Raw genomic sequence first — 13,699 nt, forward strand, 5'->3', positions numbered from 1 at the left:
GAGGCATGAAATGGTTAATGCCAGCCCTGGCGGTGGGGACTAGACAGGAGCTCTGGCCTGGGGGGGGAGGAGTCCGGATTCCAGTCCAGTTCTGGCGCTGGCTGTAGAGTGCAGGTGGGCAAATCCTGTCCTTGTCTGTTTTTTGTTGTTGTTTGTTTGTTTGTTTTTTAATTTCTTCTCCTACATAATGGACGTGATGATCCTGAAGTGGCCGGTCGCTGAGAGTCTCTATGAGGTAACTTGCATGCCACAGTGCTCTGTGAACTGCTGTGCGGATGTGAGCGGTCTGGTCTGGGGTTAATGCAAGCAGTCTTCGGGAAAGGAAGAAGTCAACGTGACCTGGAGAAGGCAGAAGAGGCTTCAAAATGGGAGTGAAGTTATCCGAGTTCTGGGGTCTGCTGAGAGCTTTGGGGCTAAGTGGGAAGGGGAAGGCAGTACTCAGAGGAGCACGCACCCAAGTGGTCAATGGATAAGAATTCCTTGGCTGGAGAGGAGACCAGTGGGTAGGGAGGTGCTGGAGTGCTAACATCTTGAAAGGCAGGCTCATTGGTGGGTATGCACGTGGTCATGAAGGCCATGTGAAATCATTGGTGTTCCTTGGGCAGTTTGGAACCCCACATACCATTTACTGTGGGCAAAGCTATCTCCTTTCTGTCTCCATTTTATTGATAAAGGAACAGACCCAGAGAGAACATGTAATTTACCAAGTCACCTACCCAGTGAGTATCAGATGGACAAGATCTCAGAGCAAAGGAGGGAGACACATAGGAGAAGGAGGGAACGAGCAAGGTCTTCAGATGTTGCCGAGTTCACATAGACCGGGAAGACCCTCAAGGTGGTGAATTCCTTGTCATTGTAGAGACAGGCCCTTTAACAAATAACAGGTCACAGAGAAGGTAGGAATAACGAGTGTGGACTGGGTGGTCACACTGAATCCTTATGAGCTATCTAAAATGAAGGGGAATCTGTAAAATGAAGATGACAATGGTCCCTTCCTTGCAGATTATTGGGAGGATGTAAGGTGTTACTGAGCTATAACGCATTGATCAGTGTCTGGTGCAAGACAATGCTCAATGGATGTTCCCTTCTGTTATTGTGATATTCTGCGATGGTGATATGCTGGCAGGGACATGACTGGCAAGAGAAAGGGAAGAAGCCAGCCCTGTGCCTCCAGGGGTTGAGGCACCAGCAGCCAAAGCAACCCTAGAGCTGGGATAGCCTCACGAGGAACTTCCACACAGGCAAAAGACATCCTGACAAAATCGTCCGCTTCAGGTGCCTTTGTTAATCTGTTCATACTCTCTGTGAGTATGAATTCTCTCCCACTTGCAGCCATTCTGTGCTGCATCTACTTTATTTTATTACAAATTACTGATCATAGGGAGTTTGCCTTCTTAATTCTGTATTTGCCTATTGCATATAAAGTAGCCTATCAACTGGGAATGTAATGACATTCTTAGAACGATATTTCCATGCTGCTTAGAAAGAGCCACATCAACCACAATGATATAAGAGTTCTACAACTGTGTTTGACAGCTAAAACCAGAGATTGTGAACTGGTGGCCATGGGTTCACTTCGGCCTATTGATATGTTTTGTTCAGCTTGCCAGGTGACAAGCCCCATATTAAATTGTTAGCAATATTTGATAATGAAGCTCTTTTACATCTAGATTTCTGGCTTTTTGAAAAATCTGGCAACGTGGGACCTATGTTCCCTGCGAAAACAATTGGTTGGCATTAAAAAGGAGCTGCTGCTTTCAGTTAAAGCAATGGCCTTGAATTTGCCATTGTCCCCACCACCCCTTATTGCTCCCCAACACCACGGCTAAGAATCATTTGCCATTTATCATCACACATGCATTCTGCCTTTTCATATATATTGAGAGAGAAGTAGAATAGATTGAGTGCTCATGTCTGTTAAAAATGGGTAAAAATTAGATCCGTGGTCAGCAATCTGCGGCTCGTGAGCCACATGTGGCTCTTTGGCCCCTTGAGTGTGGCTCTTCCACAAAATACCACAGCCTGGGCGAGTCTATTTTAAAGAAGTAGTGTTAGAAGACGTTAATGTTTTAAAAATTTGGCTCTCAAAAGAAATGTCAATCGTTGTACTGTTGATATTTGGCTCTGTTGTACTGTTGATATTTGCTGACCACTGAACTAGATGATAGCTAGATAGATAGATAGGCAGACGAGCTGGAGAGCCATGTTTTAAGAAAGAGTAAAGGACACATTTTTACATGTTTAATATACAAATAAAGCATATATATCTTGAAAAAAAATGAAACTAAGATGCCATTATGAAACTTACCTCATCACCTTCATTTGTATGTTATCTGAAGGATGAAGGCACAGCTTTGTTTTGATTAGTGGGCTTAATTGTGGTCTAGTTTATCAGTCCAAGATACATAAGCATAAGGCCACAGGCTCTGGCAGGGAGATCCTGTGAGCACATTTCATATTTTGTTGGTTCGCTGTAAGTATCTGATAATATCCAATTCGCTGAAATCAAAATATGAAAGTCCCCAAAGCACATTTCTCTCCTATAAAGTAGTGGAAATAGATGCACATTAATATTGTTTATTTTGTCCCAACTTCACCTGGGAAGTAAAGTCAGGTTCACAGGCAGTAATGCTCTCATTTTGGAGTTGGGCCTGGAGATGTTAACTGTGACCTCAGACTGATGGAGGCCAGAGCATGTGTCCAGCCTGTAAGCTGGAGGGGGTCCAAATGGTCCCAGTGCAGGTGTGGGAGGGATGGGGGCAAGACGCCAAACCAGGCATTTTGCCTTCAGCCAGACTGTGTTTTGACGGTTTAAGCGATTTCCTTCCATTCAATATGAAGCTGTAGAAATAGCCAAGAGGAAGCTTCATGTCATAGCCAAGCTGGTCTAAACTGTTTACCATGGCTTCGGTACAGTTCGTGAAAGTGGCACGTGTGGAGACATGAGGATTGTCTGTCCCCTCCCAGGACTCAGCTGAATTGGTGGGCTATTCCTTTTTCCTACAATTCATCCAAATATCCTAGAGAACGCAGTCTCCAAAAGCATTCTCCGGGCAGTCTCAGGCAGCTGGAAAGGGGCATACAAATGAGTGAGAAGCATTCCAAATTTTGGTTGGGGAACAAGTTACCAGGCACACGGTGCACATCTTTCCAAACTGTGTCTTTGGTACAGCTAGTTATAGCTGGTCTGCTTTTTCTGCTCTTGACATCAGATGAGGATTCAAGTTTTGGGTGCCTCCTGAGAAGCACCCTCTGGTCTACTCTCATCCACATTTCTTTTTTTCTTTTTCTTTTTTTAAAATAAATATATTTTTATTGATTTCAGAGAGGAAGGGAGAGGGAGGGAGAGAGAAACATCAATGATGAGAGAGAATCATTGATTGGCTGCCTCCTGTACGCCCCCTCCTGGGGATCTAGCCCTCAACCCAGGCATGTGTCTTTGACTTTCAGTCCGCAGGCCTATACTCTATACACTAGCCAAAACAACTAGGGCTCAGCCACACTTCTTGACTTAAAAACTCTCTGGGCTAAAGTGAAAGCTCCAATGACTTTGGATGCTAAACCGACTTGCTCTGTCTCCCAGAACCAGATGCCCAGGGAGAGACAAACAGTCGTCCATTGCTGAGGCCTTAGCTTTTACAGGGCCCTGCTCCGGGGCAGGCTGGTCATGTGCTTTGCATTTCTCCACACTGGAAACAGATGGATGTGACCCATTTAAGGCTTTTGCATCACAGTGGACAATGGAACTAGCCACCGTGGGAATAGGGTGAGGACCCTGAGTTAAGCCAAAAGGCCTTAAGCGAACAGTTCCCACATTCTCTGAAACACAGCTTGGTTCTCCAACCCGATGCAAACTTCCCTGCCACTATGTGAGCAGGTCAGATTCTAATGTGCAGAGGCACAAGAATAGGTGACACCCAGGAGGCCAAAGGCAGGCCCAGGCTTGAGGGATGGAATCTGTGACACTCGTTGGTGGGACAACTGGCCACCCTTTGACTACCTCCCAACCACTAAAGTCAGTCACAGACTGAATGATCTGATCCTTCTTCCTCTCATAGTTTTACCAGACTCTTAACAGCCATCACATCAACACATTACTTTAAATTATTGAAATGATACCACTTTTAGAAAATGTGATCTACCCCTGCCTTTTCATGGACAGTGCCTCCCTCTCTTGCTTTATGCTTTTCCTACTTCCTGGGTTTTGTAACTCAGTGTTCCCACAGGCAGAGCCCTCGTAGGACCTCAGGGCCACCAAGGAGAAGGCCACCCTTTCAAACACTCCAGCTCGGCCAGGGTTCCCAAAATTTGTTTTTAATTGATTTAGAGGAAAGAAAGGGGGGGGGGAGAGAGAGAGAGAGAGAGAGAGAGAGAGAGAGAGAGAGAGAGAGAGAGAAGAGAAGAGAAGAGAAGCGAAGCGAAGCGAAGAGAAGCGAAGCGAAGCGAAGAGATCGGTTGCCTTTTATGAGAAGTCATGGAAGTATTATGGGACCTCAGTGGGAAGTGCAAGTTTAAGGTGAGCCCAGGGAAATTCTCACACGCATATTTCATCACCTCAACATTTGTGATTCACAAATATTTTCCAGGAAGGACTATTGTTGAGGTGGGTGCCTTGCTGTTTGGTTGGGGTCAGTCCTTCAGACCCCCCACTTCTAATAGCTGCTTGTGGTCTGTGAATAGAGAAGAAAGATCAGAGCTGACATTGGCAGACAAGACTGTGCCTGAGAAGGAACAGCGTTCTAGAAGTAGCCAGCGACTCAGATGCAGAGCCATGACACTGGAGGCTGGGGTAGACCTCCATAGGAGCTCTCAGCCTGTGGCTGTTCTGTGAAGGAGCAGGTACCCCCTCTGCATCAGAAATTCCTGAAAGTAGGCAAGTATTAAGCCCAAGGAAATGGCTGATGGTAGACCTCAAGACAAGCTTGAATTGTGCTTTGTGGATTCTCTTTAGGAAAACTCAGAGGTGTAAAAAGAACTCTCAGAAAAGACACTCATAAAAAAAAGTAACTTTATTTTTTTTTTAAATTCAAAAGGTCAAGTTTTAATGGCTTTGAAAATTATCAGAACAGCTCTTTGCCCAAATTGTTACATACCTGTGTTACAAGGGATTTTTTTGAAGTCAAATTTCCTTTTATGTTTGTGAACCTCATGAAATGGAACACCTACCTTCTTCAAAAGATACTTTGAGGCCATAAAAATGTTCATACACTTTGACTCAATAATCCCCTTCTGGGAAGCTAGCCTAAGAAAATACCCTGGAATATGGAAAAAGCCATATGCAGAAAAATAGTCATCAAAGAGTTGCTCAGTGAAAGACTGGATGCAGCCCAACTATTCAAAAGGGGGAGGGAAGATAGTAAGATAAATTATGGTATAAGCCTTAAAGAAATATTCTATACCCATTAAAAATGGCGGGTATGAAGTTTATGAAGGAGCACAGAAAATGCTTGTGATAAAGTATGGGGTGAAAAAAAAGTCTGGGAAAAATTTAGCATGTACATGATTTATAAAAACAGGAAGGAAACATAAAAGCACGGTTGTCAAAGTAGAAGGCTTATGGATTTTAACCTTGTTTTCAAATGTCTCTAATATTATATTTCTACTTTTCAAATGTATTTATTGATTTAAAAGAGAGGAACATTGATTTGCTGTTCCATTTATTTATTCATTCATTGGTTGACTCTTCTATGTGCCTTGATCTGGGATCAAACCCACAACCTTGGCGTATTGGGATGATGCTCTAAGCAACTGAGCTACTCGGCTAAAGCCTATATCTACTTTTATTTTATTTGAAGTTCAATCCTGGATTCTAAGATAGCTGTAAGGGAGAATAGTATGAAGTTAGGAAAATTCCTTGGTAAGTGGAATGGGGAAACTGAGACAGATAGCGGAACAAACTGGCCCAGCAATGTACAGCCAGATACAAAAGGTCACAAGAGCAGAAAGTCCCAGAAAACCCCAGGGTTCAAAAGTGACCCAGGTTTCACCCTCAAGATGGCCTTTCCTCCCCTGGAATATCAGTGGTCATGCAGTTTAGACCCCCTGACCTTTCCTCTCTAAAGTCAGCATGTAGGTTTCAGCTGTATTTCAGCTCCAGGCCCAGAAAAGCAGCAAAACCAGGTGGGTGATGATGCCAGGACCATCTGCAATGATCCCCTGCCCTGGTACTGAGGGTAGAGGCCATGACCATGAAAGGGAACCTGGAAAAGCTGATGAATATTATATTGAGATCCTTCCCGAAAACCTCTAATAAATTTCCTGCCTTTAAAACATTCAAAACAAAGAGCCCTGCATACTCTTCCTCCCTCCCAGGAGCATGCCTGCACCTTCCCATTCTCCCTCTTCTTCCCCACAGGCATGCATCTCCCAAATTCTAAAGCTCCCCACAAGACTTGCAATCAGGGAGGAATGAACTGCCTTCAGAAGGAGAGGGATCCCACGATTGGGGGTAGCAAGCAGGAAACAAGCCTGACAGTTGGGTTTCCTTGGGAAAATCACTTTACCCCTTTGGCCAGCAGTGTGTCCTCTACAAAGTGAAGACAGTAATAGCTGTTTCATAGGGTTATTAAGCAGGTGGATGGAGGCTGGCCTGGGGAAGGCCTTTAACAGATAGGCATTCCCCGTCCTATGAGAACCTCAGGCTGCAGCTGTCTCTATATTCTAAGCAAAGGTCTCACTCCAAAGGAGATATTCAAGATTCAGAAGCATCATTATTTGGGGGAGGGGGAGACAGTGGAAATTCACCCAGAACTCTTCTCTCTAAAGCAGGGTTTTCTCAGACTTGGCTGCCACTGCCATCACCTGTGTGTAGGAAGTGGTTATAGGGTTAAGCCTCGGATTGACCTGCTGACAAAGTTGCAAATAAGTCCCAGCTTGGAGGGCACAGTCCTCTAAGCATAATTAAGCTTGATCTTGTAAACTGCCCCCTAGATCTTTCCTGGGTAGCTAGTGGGCTGTGGGAGGGGCACCAAGTGCTGCCAAAACAAGTGAAACTTACAAGAACATTGTAAACTACCTTGTTTGCCCCTGACTATAAATAAAGCAACAGCTTTGCAGCTTGGATCTGTTCTGTGGCCTCAGCCAGGCACAGGAGATCCACCTAGACCCAGCTTTTTCTCTCTGTCTATCATTTCTCCATCCTTCGTTGTCCCTGCTCAGGCTTGCCGAACCTAACCCTTGGCTATGCTGGGGTTTTTAAAAAATGCTCTAAAAATACCTGATCCCAGCCCAAGAGATTCTAGTATATTGGGTCTATATTGTGGTCAGGGGCTAAGAGATTTTTAGAAATTTCCCAGTGACTCCAACACGCAGTGAATTCCTGACAAGGGGCTTATGATACTCCTAATAAAGATAAAATCAAATTAGCTTTCTCCTTATTGCACTCTAGTACCAAGGGCAGCTAGATGGATGGGGGAAGGGATATCTTAGGGCCCAAAAATTGGGGAGGTAAAAGAAAAATTGAACCCTTCAGACACTAGAGTCAACTATGGAATGTTGTCACATGTTTAGAGCTTGGAGAAATTGCCAAGCCTAATTTAAATTTTGCCTTTTATATAACATGGTAAGCATCTCTGTGTTGGGTTTCTTTCCCCCATTCCGTTATTTTGCAATGACTTTTGTTCAAAGGCTTGAAAAACTTGATGCACCGTGTCCCTCTGATACAGAGTCTAAGAATAAATTAGAAAACATTTTTGAAATATATTGAAATATATTTAGAAAAAATTGCCATTTTGTACTACAAGGATTGAGGGTCTATAGAAAGAGGCCTTTCAGAATAAATGTCAGGCATTCTTTCCCGATGAATAAGTCTCCACAGAGATCCCATCACAGCTAGTCAGTTTATCCCTCAGGCCCCCTCCCCCCCTCAACACATAAACTGCTCATTGATTCTGCATGAGACACTCTGGAATGGCACTGGGGCTCCAACACATGCAGGGACGACATGGAAACTCTTGGTTCAGTCTTGGGAAATTGATGCTTTCTTTCCTTTCACAGGGATCAGAGGGATCTGGCAGCGTTTTCTCAGAATCTCTCTTTTACTCTTGGAATCTCCGTGTCTCTGAGAGGTGATGCTCAAGGGTTCCAGAGGAGGAAGGATGACATGGAACAGTGGTTCTCAAAGTGCAGTCTCCAGACTGACAGCATCAGTGTCACCTGGGAAAGTGTGAGAAATGCAAATTCTCCTGCCCACACAGCACACCTAAGGAATCAGAAATTCTGGGGTGGGGCCCAGCCATCACTGCTTTAACCAACCTTCCAAGAGATTCTGACCAACCAGCATTGAGAACTACTGGCTAAGAGCCCAGGCCAGCCCAGCCAGGGTGGCTCAGTGGTTGAGTGTCAATCCAGGAACCAAGAGGTTGAGATTGGATTCCCAGTCAGGGCACATGCCTGGGGTTGCTTGCTCAGTCCCCAGGAGGGGAAATGTAGGAGGCTGCTGATCAATGATGTTTCTCCCTCTTCGAGGTTTCTACTTCTCTATCCCTCTCCTTCCTCTCTCTCTAAAATAAATAAATAAATAAATAAATAAATAAATAACCCTTTTTTAAGAGCATAGACCAAACATGAATAGACTTTGTTTCAAATACCTGCTCTGCCATTTACAGTATTACTTGCGTAAATCACTTCATCTCTTCGATCCTCTGTTTCCTCTTTAAAATAAAAATGATAACAGCACTTACCACTCTAGGGTTGTTGGAGGATTAAGGGAGTGTTTGGCACTGTTCTTTGCAGGGTTGGGATGAGGTTAAGGCGTGTGAGGTGATTACAGTCCTGCAGGCATCACCTTAAATTCTGCCTCCATAGATGGTTCACTCGCCTCACCTAGTCCTGGCCCTGATACTCGGTATTCCAAAAGTGCTCAATAGATGGCTGCTATTATTTTATATTATTGAGGGATCTGAGGTTTCACCTATCTTCACGGCCTTATTCAGGCAGAGTTCCAAAGTCAAAGTCGTTAGGCAGTTTCAGAAAGAGCACTGGCTTTGGAGTTCACTGGCCAGGATTGAACTCTAGGAATGCCAGACAAGGAGAGAGGCGCAGAGCTAGAGGCAGGGCAAGCCCAGCTCCCCGAGACAGACTCCTTCACTGGACACAGCTCTTCCCAGCCCATTTCCTTTTTCCTGAGAGGAAGCAGAGGCCACTCTTGAGTTTGGGCTCTTCCCTCCATGTGTCCGTAGATACCGAAAAAGCATTTGACAAAATCCTAAATTCTGATTAAAAGCCTCAGCGTACTAAGAATAGAAAGGGCCTAGAAGGAGACTTCCTTTATCTGTCAAAGGGCTCTCATCTTACTAATTGTAAACATCTGTCCCGTAGGATCAGGAACAAGATAAAAATGTCTGCTCTCACTGCTGCTCGTGTGTCCCAGAGGTTCTAGTTAGTTCATTGGGGCAAGAAAAAGAAATCAAAGGCATCCAGATTGGAAAGAAGACGTAAGGCTGACTTTATACTCGGTGACATGATTATCTACAGAGAAAACCAATAGGATCTACAGCAAAGCAAACAGAACTAAGAAGTGAGTTTAGCAAAGTTGCAGGATAACATATTAGTATATAAAAATCAATTTTATTTCTTTACATGAGCAACAAAAATGTAGATATTGAAGTTAAAATGCAATGCCATTTACCATAGCATAAAAATATGACATGTTTAGGTATAAATCTGGGGAAATATATAAAAAATCTTTACTAAAAACTATAAAACATTGCTGAGAGAAATTAAATAAATGGAGAGATAGCTTGTTACCTAATCCAAGGTCACAAAGCTATAACCCTCATTTTCTTCAGAATTATATAGCTTTAGCTCCTACACTTGGGTCTTTGATTTATTTTGAGTTAGTTTTTGTACATGGTGTGAGGCAGGAGTCCAACTTCATTCCTTTGCATGTGAATATTCAGTTATCCCAACACCAATTGTGGAAGGTCTTCTTTTTTCCTCCATTGAATGGCATTGGCCCCATTGCAGAAAGTCAATTGTTCAGAGATGTGGGGGTCTGTCTTTGGACCCTCAAAGTCTATCCCAAAGCATATAAGTCTCTCTTTATGCCAGTTCCACACAGTCTTGCTTGCCACAGATTTGCAGTGAATTAATTTTGAAATAATGAAGTATGAGTCCTCAAACTTTATTCTCCTTTTTCAAAATTGTTTTGGTGATTCTAGGTTTGCACAACTGATTTTTGACAAACATCTAAAGGTTGTTTAGTGGAGAAAGCATAGTCTTGCAACAAAGAGAGTTCTGGAACAATTGGATAGTTATACATCCTTGATTTTATTTTTTTTTTTACTCTTTTCTGCCTGTGACCACTGCTCTTGGCTTGACCACTGTTTCCTGAAATGCTTCTATTTTTCTAGAAGTAATTTCCTTATCATTTTTTCTCTCAAAAACATAAATTTAATTAAGCTTAATTTTATACCTAATTAAGTTAATTAAGTTTAAATCTTCTTGGTCTGTGCGTTCTCTTTTCACAGGCTATGCATTCATAGGCTATTTCTGAAATTTGTGAGTGAGAACAGCTTAAAGGGGAAAAAAAAAAAAACTGATGGGAGCCAACGAGGCAGCTTTTGCATCTGTTCTCTGTGCCTTTCCCAGACAAATGGGCTTCCTTTCCCCTGGCCAGCTCTGGGGTCAGGCTGAGTAGCCATTGCTACAAGGATTCAGACACCTGCAGGGTCATCAAGAAATTTCTCTCACTTGGTTTCTGAGAGTAAGGGCCTCCTGGGCATCCCACCCACTTTTCCATTAGCCTAGCATATGTCTGCATGACACAAATCAAGGACCTGGAACACACGTCCAGCTCAGCTTCCGAGGGCCTGGATCTGCCCTCGCTGAGGCGGGAGACACCGGGAAAGCTCTGTGCTGCACAGAGTCCCACAGTGTGGCCAGAAGTCCAACAGCATCAGCAGCACCCGGGAACTTCTTAGAAATCAAAATCACTCACACCTATTGCATCAGAAACTCTGTGTGTGGCCCAGCAATTCGCCTTTTATCCAGCTCTTCAGATCATTCTGATGCACTGGGCAGTTTAAGCACTTACCAGCTGATACTAAATTATTAAGATTTGACATCCTGCTTCCTTAACCGGTTTGGCTCAGTGGATAGAGCATCAGCCTGTGGACTGAAGAGTCCTAGGTTCGATTCTGATCAAGGGCATGTACCTTGCTTGCAGGCACATCCCCAGTGGGGGTGTGCAGGAGCAGCTGATGGATGTTTCTCTTCCATCAATGTTTCTAACTCTCTATCCCTCTCCCTTCCTCTCTGTAAAAATCAATAAAATATATTTTAAAAAAAAAAAGATTTGACATCCTGCTTCTGCCATTTGCTATCTGTTACGTAAAGTCTCTGGGTCTCAGTCTCTATATCTATACAAGGAGATGATAATGCTATCAGCCTCCTAAAGGCTCTCAATCAAATTGTTGGAACAATCCATGTTAATTACTTGTAAAGCACTTAATGATCATTAGTTTATAAATGTGAATTTACCTTGCCTTCCTTGTTTATGGAAATTCGTTGTCACCTAAAACAGTTGTATAACACATCCTAAAACTTCTGAAAGAAATTTGTGTACGATGGCCTTACTCGTTTTTAAAAGAAGCAAGGTAGGTATGATCATCTTTTCATTGCCCACATATGGAAATGGAGGCTCAGATGGTGAACTGTCCCTTCAGGGGTCACAGTGAGAAAGTTATGATCTGAGACATAAACCTCTTCTGATTTGAACATCTGTGTCTATTTGTTACGTCACGAGTTCACAGGCCTACAATCTTAGTTGACACGTGTTAAAGTGTTTTAACTTCAGTACCTGTATCTCAATATAAGAATGTATTAAGGATGGTGCTCTTAGTTATATATAAATTTCTTTGTAAGACCCCACTTCGCACTTTACTCTTCACTGCTTCCTGAGAATCCTCAATTCCTAAAGGGATGAGGCTGTTTGACGGTGTAGAACAGGCTGATTCAGCTCCAACTTCTGATTTCTAATATTTCTTAGCTGAGCATATGACCTTGAATAAGGCATCTTACCCTTGGGAGCCTCCTTCTCCTCTTCTGGAATAGAAAGTATTATTTTACACTCTTCAGCGCACAGAACAGCCCTGTGTCTCAATGAAACAGATGTGGAAGCCCTTTGAAAACTGTAAAGTGCATGTACACCATGGAGTCAGAAGTGGCAGAGATGGTAAAGGAAGCATTTGCTGAAGACAAATACTGTCGGCCCCCTGCCAGCACTCCACAGCCTTGTGGTCTGGCAAGGCCAAAGCTCTGTGCAGCTGGTGGGAGGTAGGGTGGAGTCTGGCAGAGAATGAGTCAGGATGTGTGGTCTGACCCTTGTGGAGGAGCAGCCTGTTTGGACAAGGGGAGCTCAGAGACCCCACCAGGTAAAGCCACAGGCATATGCCATGGCAGGTGTAAGCCATCAGCTCGGACAAACCCTGCGTCTTGGCCAGTCGAAGACTTCTGAAGTCCACTTGAAGTAAAGTACGTTATCGTCCCAGTTGCTAGTTCACAAGATGGCCCTGGGTGAGACCTTTATCTCCCTGGGCCTTCATTCAACAGGATGGCTGGTTCTCAACTATTCCACCACCCCTTTATTTCCTCCCACATCTGGTCCTTGCATCCGAAAGAATCCCTACCAAGACCCTGCATTGAGAAATATTGAATGTGTTGGCCCTTTTGCAGTTTTCAAAGGCACATGCAAAAAACTTCTCTAGGAGACTATTTCCCAGGGGTTGAGGGTTGGAGCTGGGAAATCAGACTCCGGGATGGGAGTCCTGGCTGGCTGCCTGGCCTCAAGCAACTTACTGAACCCCTTTAATCCTCAGTGTCTCCATTTGCAATGTAGGAATCATAAACATTCCCATGTTCCCAGGTGGGAGATGAGTGAGATACTGTGTATAAAGGGCTTTGCCCCGCTACTGGCAGAGAAGCTCAGTGGGGACCTGTGATCATTCTCTTGTACAGCCACCCCGAATCGATGTCAAGGAAAAACAGAGACACCTGACACTGTGAGGAGCCTGTGAACTCTCACACGAGGATTCTATACTATTTTTTTAGGCTCTTAGAAGAACTGGAAATAGTCTAAGGACCCCCTCTCCCCCCATCAGCCAGGACACCCAGCCTGGGAACTATGGGCTGAGGGAGTCATAAAGCTTCTAGCTCTGACCACGCCTCAGCTCTGCTGAAGGTCAGCCAAACCTCTTAAAAGAAATCCACATGGTCAGCAGCGGCAGCTGGGCCTGCAGTGAGTCCGAGGCAGGTCCCAGGAGGAGTGCCGCAGCCCAGAGTCCTGTCTCCCAAGGCCAGGGCCCCGAAGAAGTACCACACATCAGAGGAAAGCTTGCAGCCTCCTAGTCAGCTTATCTGAGAACTGAACCTTCACGCCTCCTCCTACCTCTCTGATCCGAAAAGGCCAGGAGAGAAGGAAGTGGTTATTTCAAAGGCTGGGAGAGATCCCTTTTACAAAGAGGTCAGAGAGCCTGAGACTTGAGTCCCCCAAGGACCCACTTAGAGAGAGAACTTTGCCTGTTTCCTTTTGTTTATTCCCCCTTCCTTTCCTTGCAGGCTTGTTCTAAATATATATCTTAGAGGTCAAGATACAGGATGGCAAGGAGCAGAAACCCAGCCACCAAAAATAGAGATAAAACTCGGGAGCTGGGGGTGGGTGGGAGTGATTTGAAGGGTCATTCATGGTGGTGAGGTCTCC

Source organism: Pipistrellus kuhlii, unplaced genomic scaffold (genome assembly GCF_014108245.1).
Source record: "Pipistrellus kuhlii isolate mPipKuh1 unplaced genomic scaffold, mPipKuh1.p scaffold_m20_p_12, whole genome shotgun sequence".
In the NCBI taxonomy this organism is placed as follows: Eukaryota; Metazoa; Chordata; class Mammalia; order Chiroptera; family Vespertilionidae; genus Pipistrellus; species Pipistrellus kuhlii.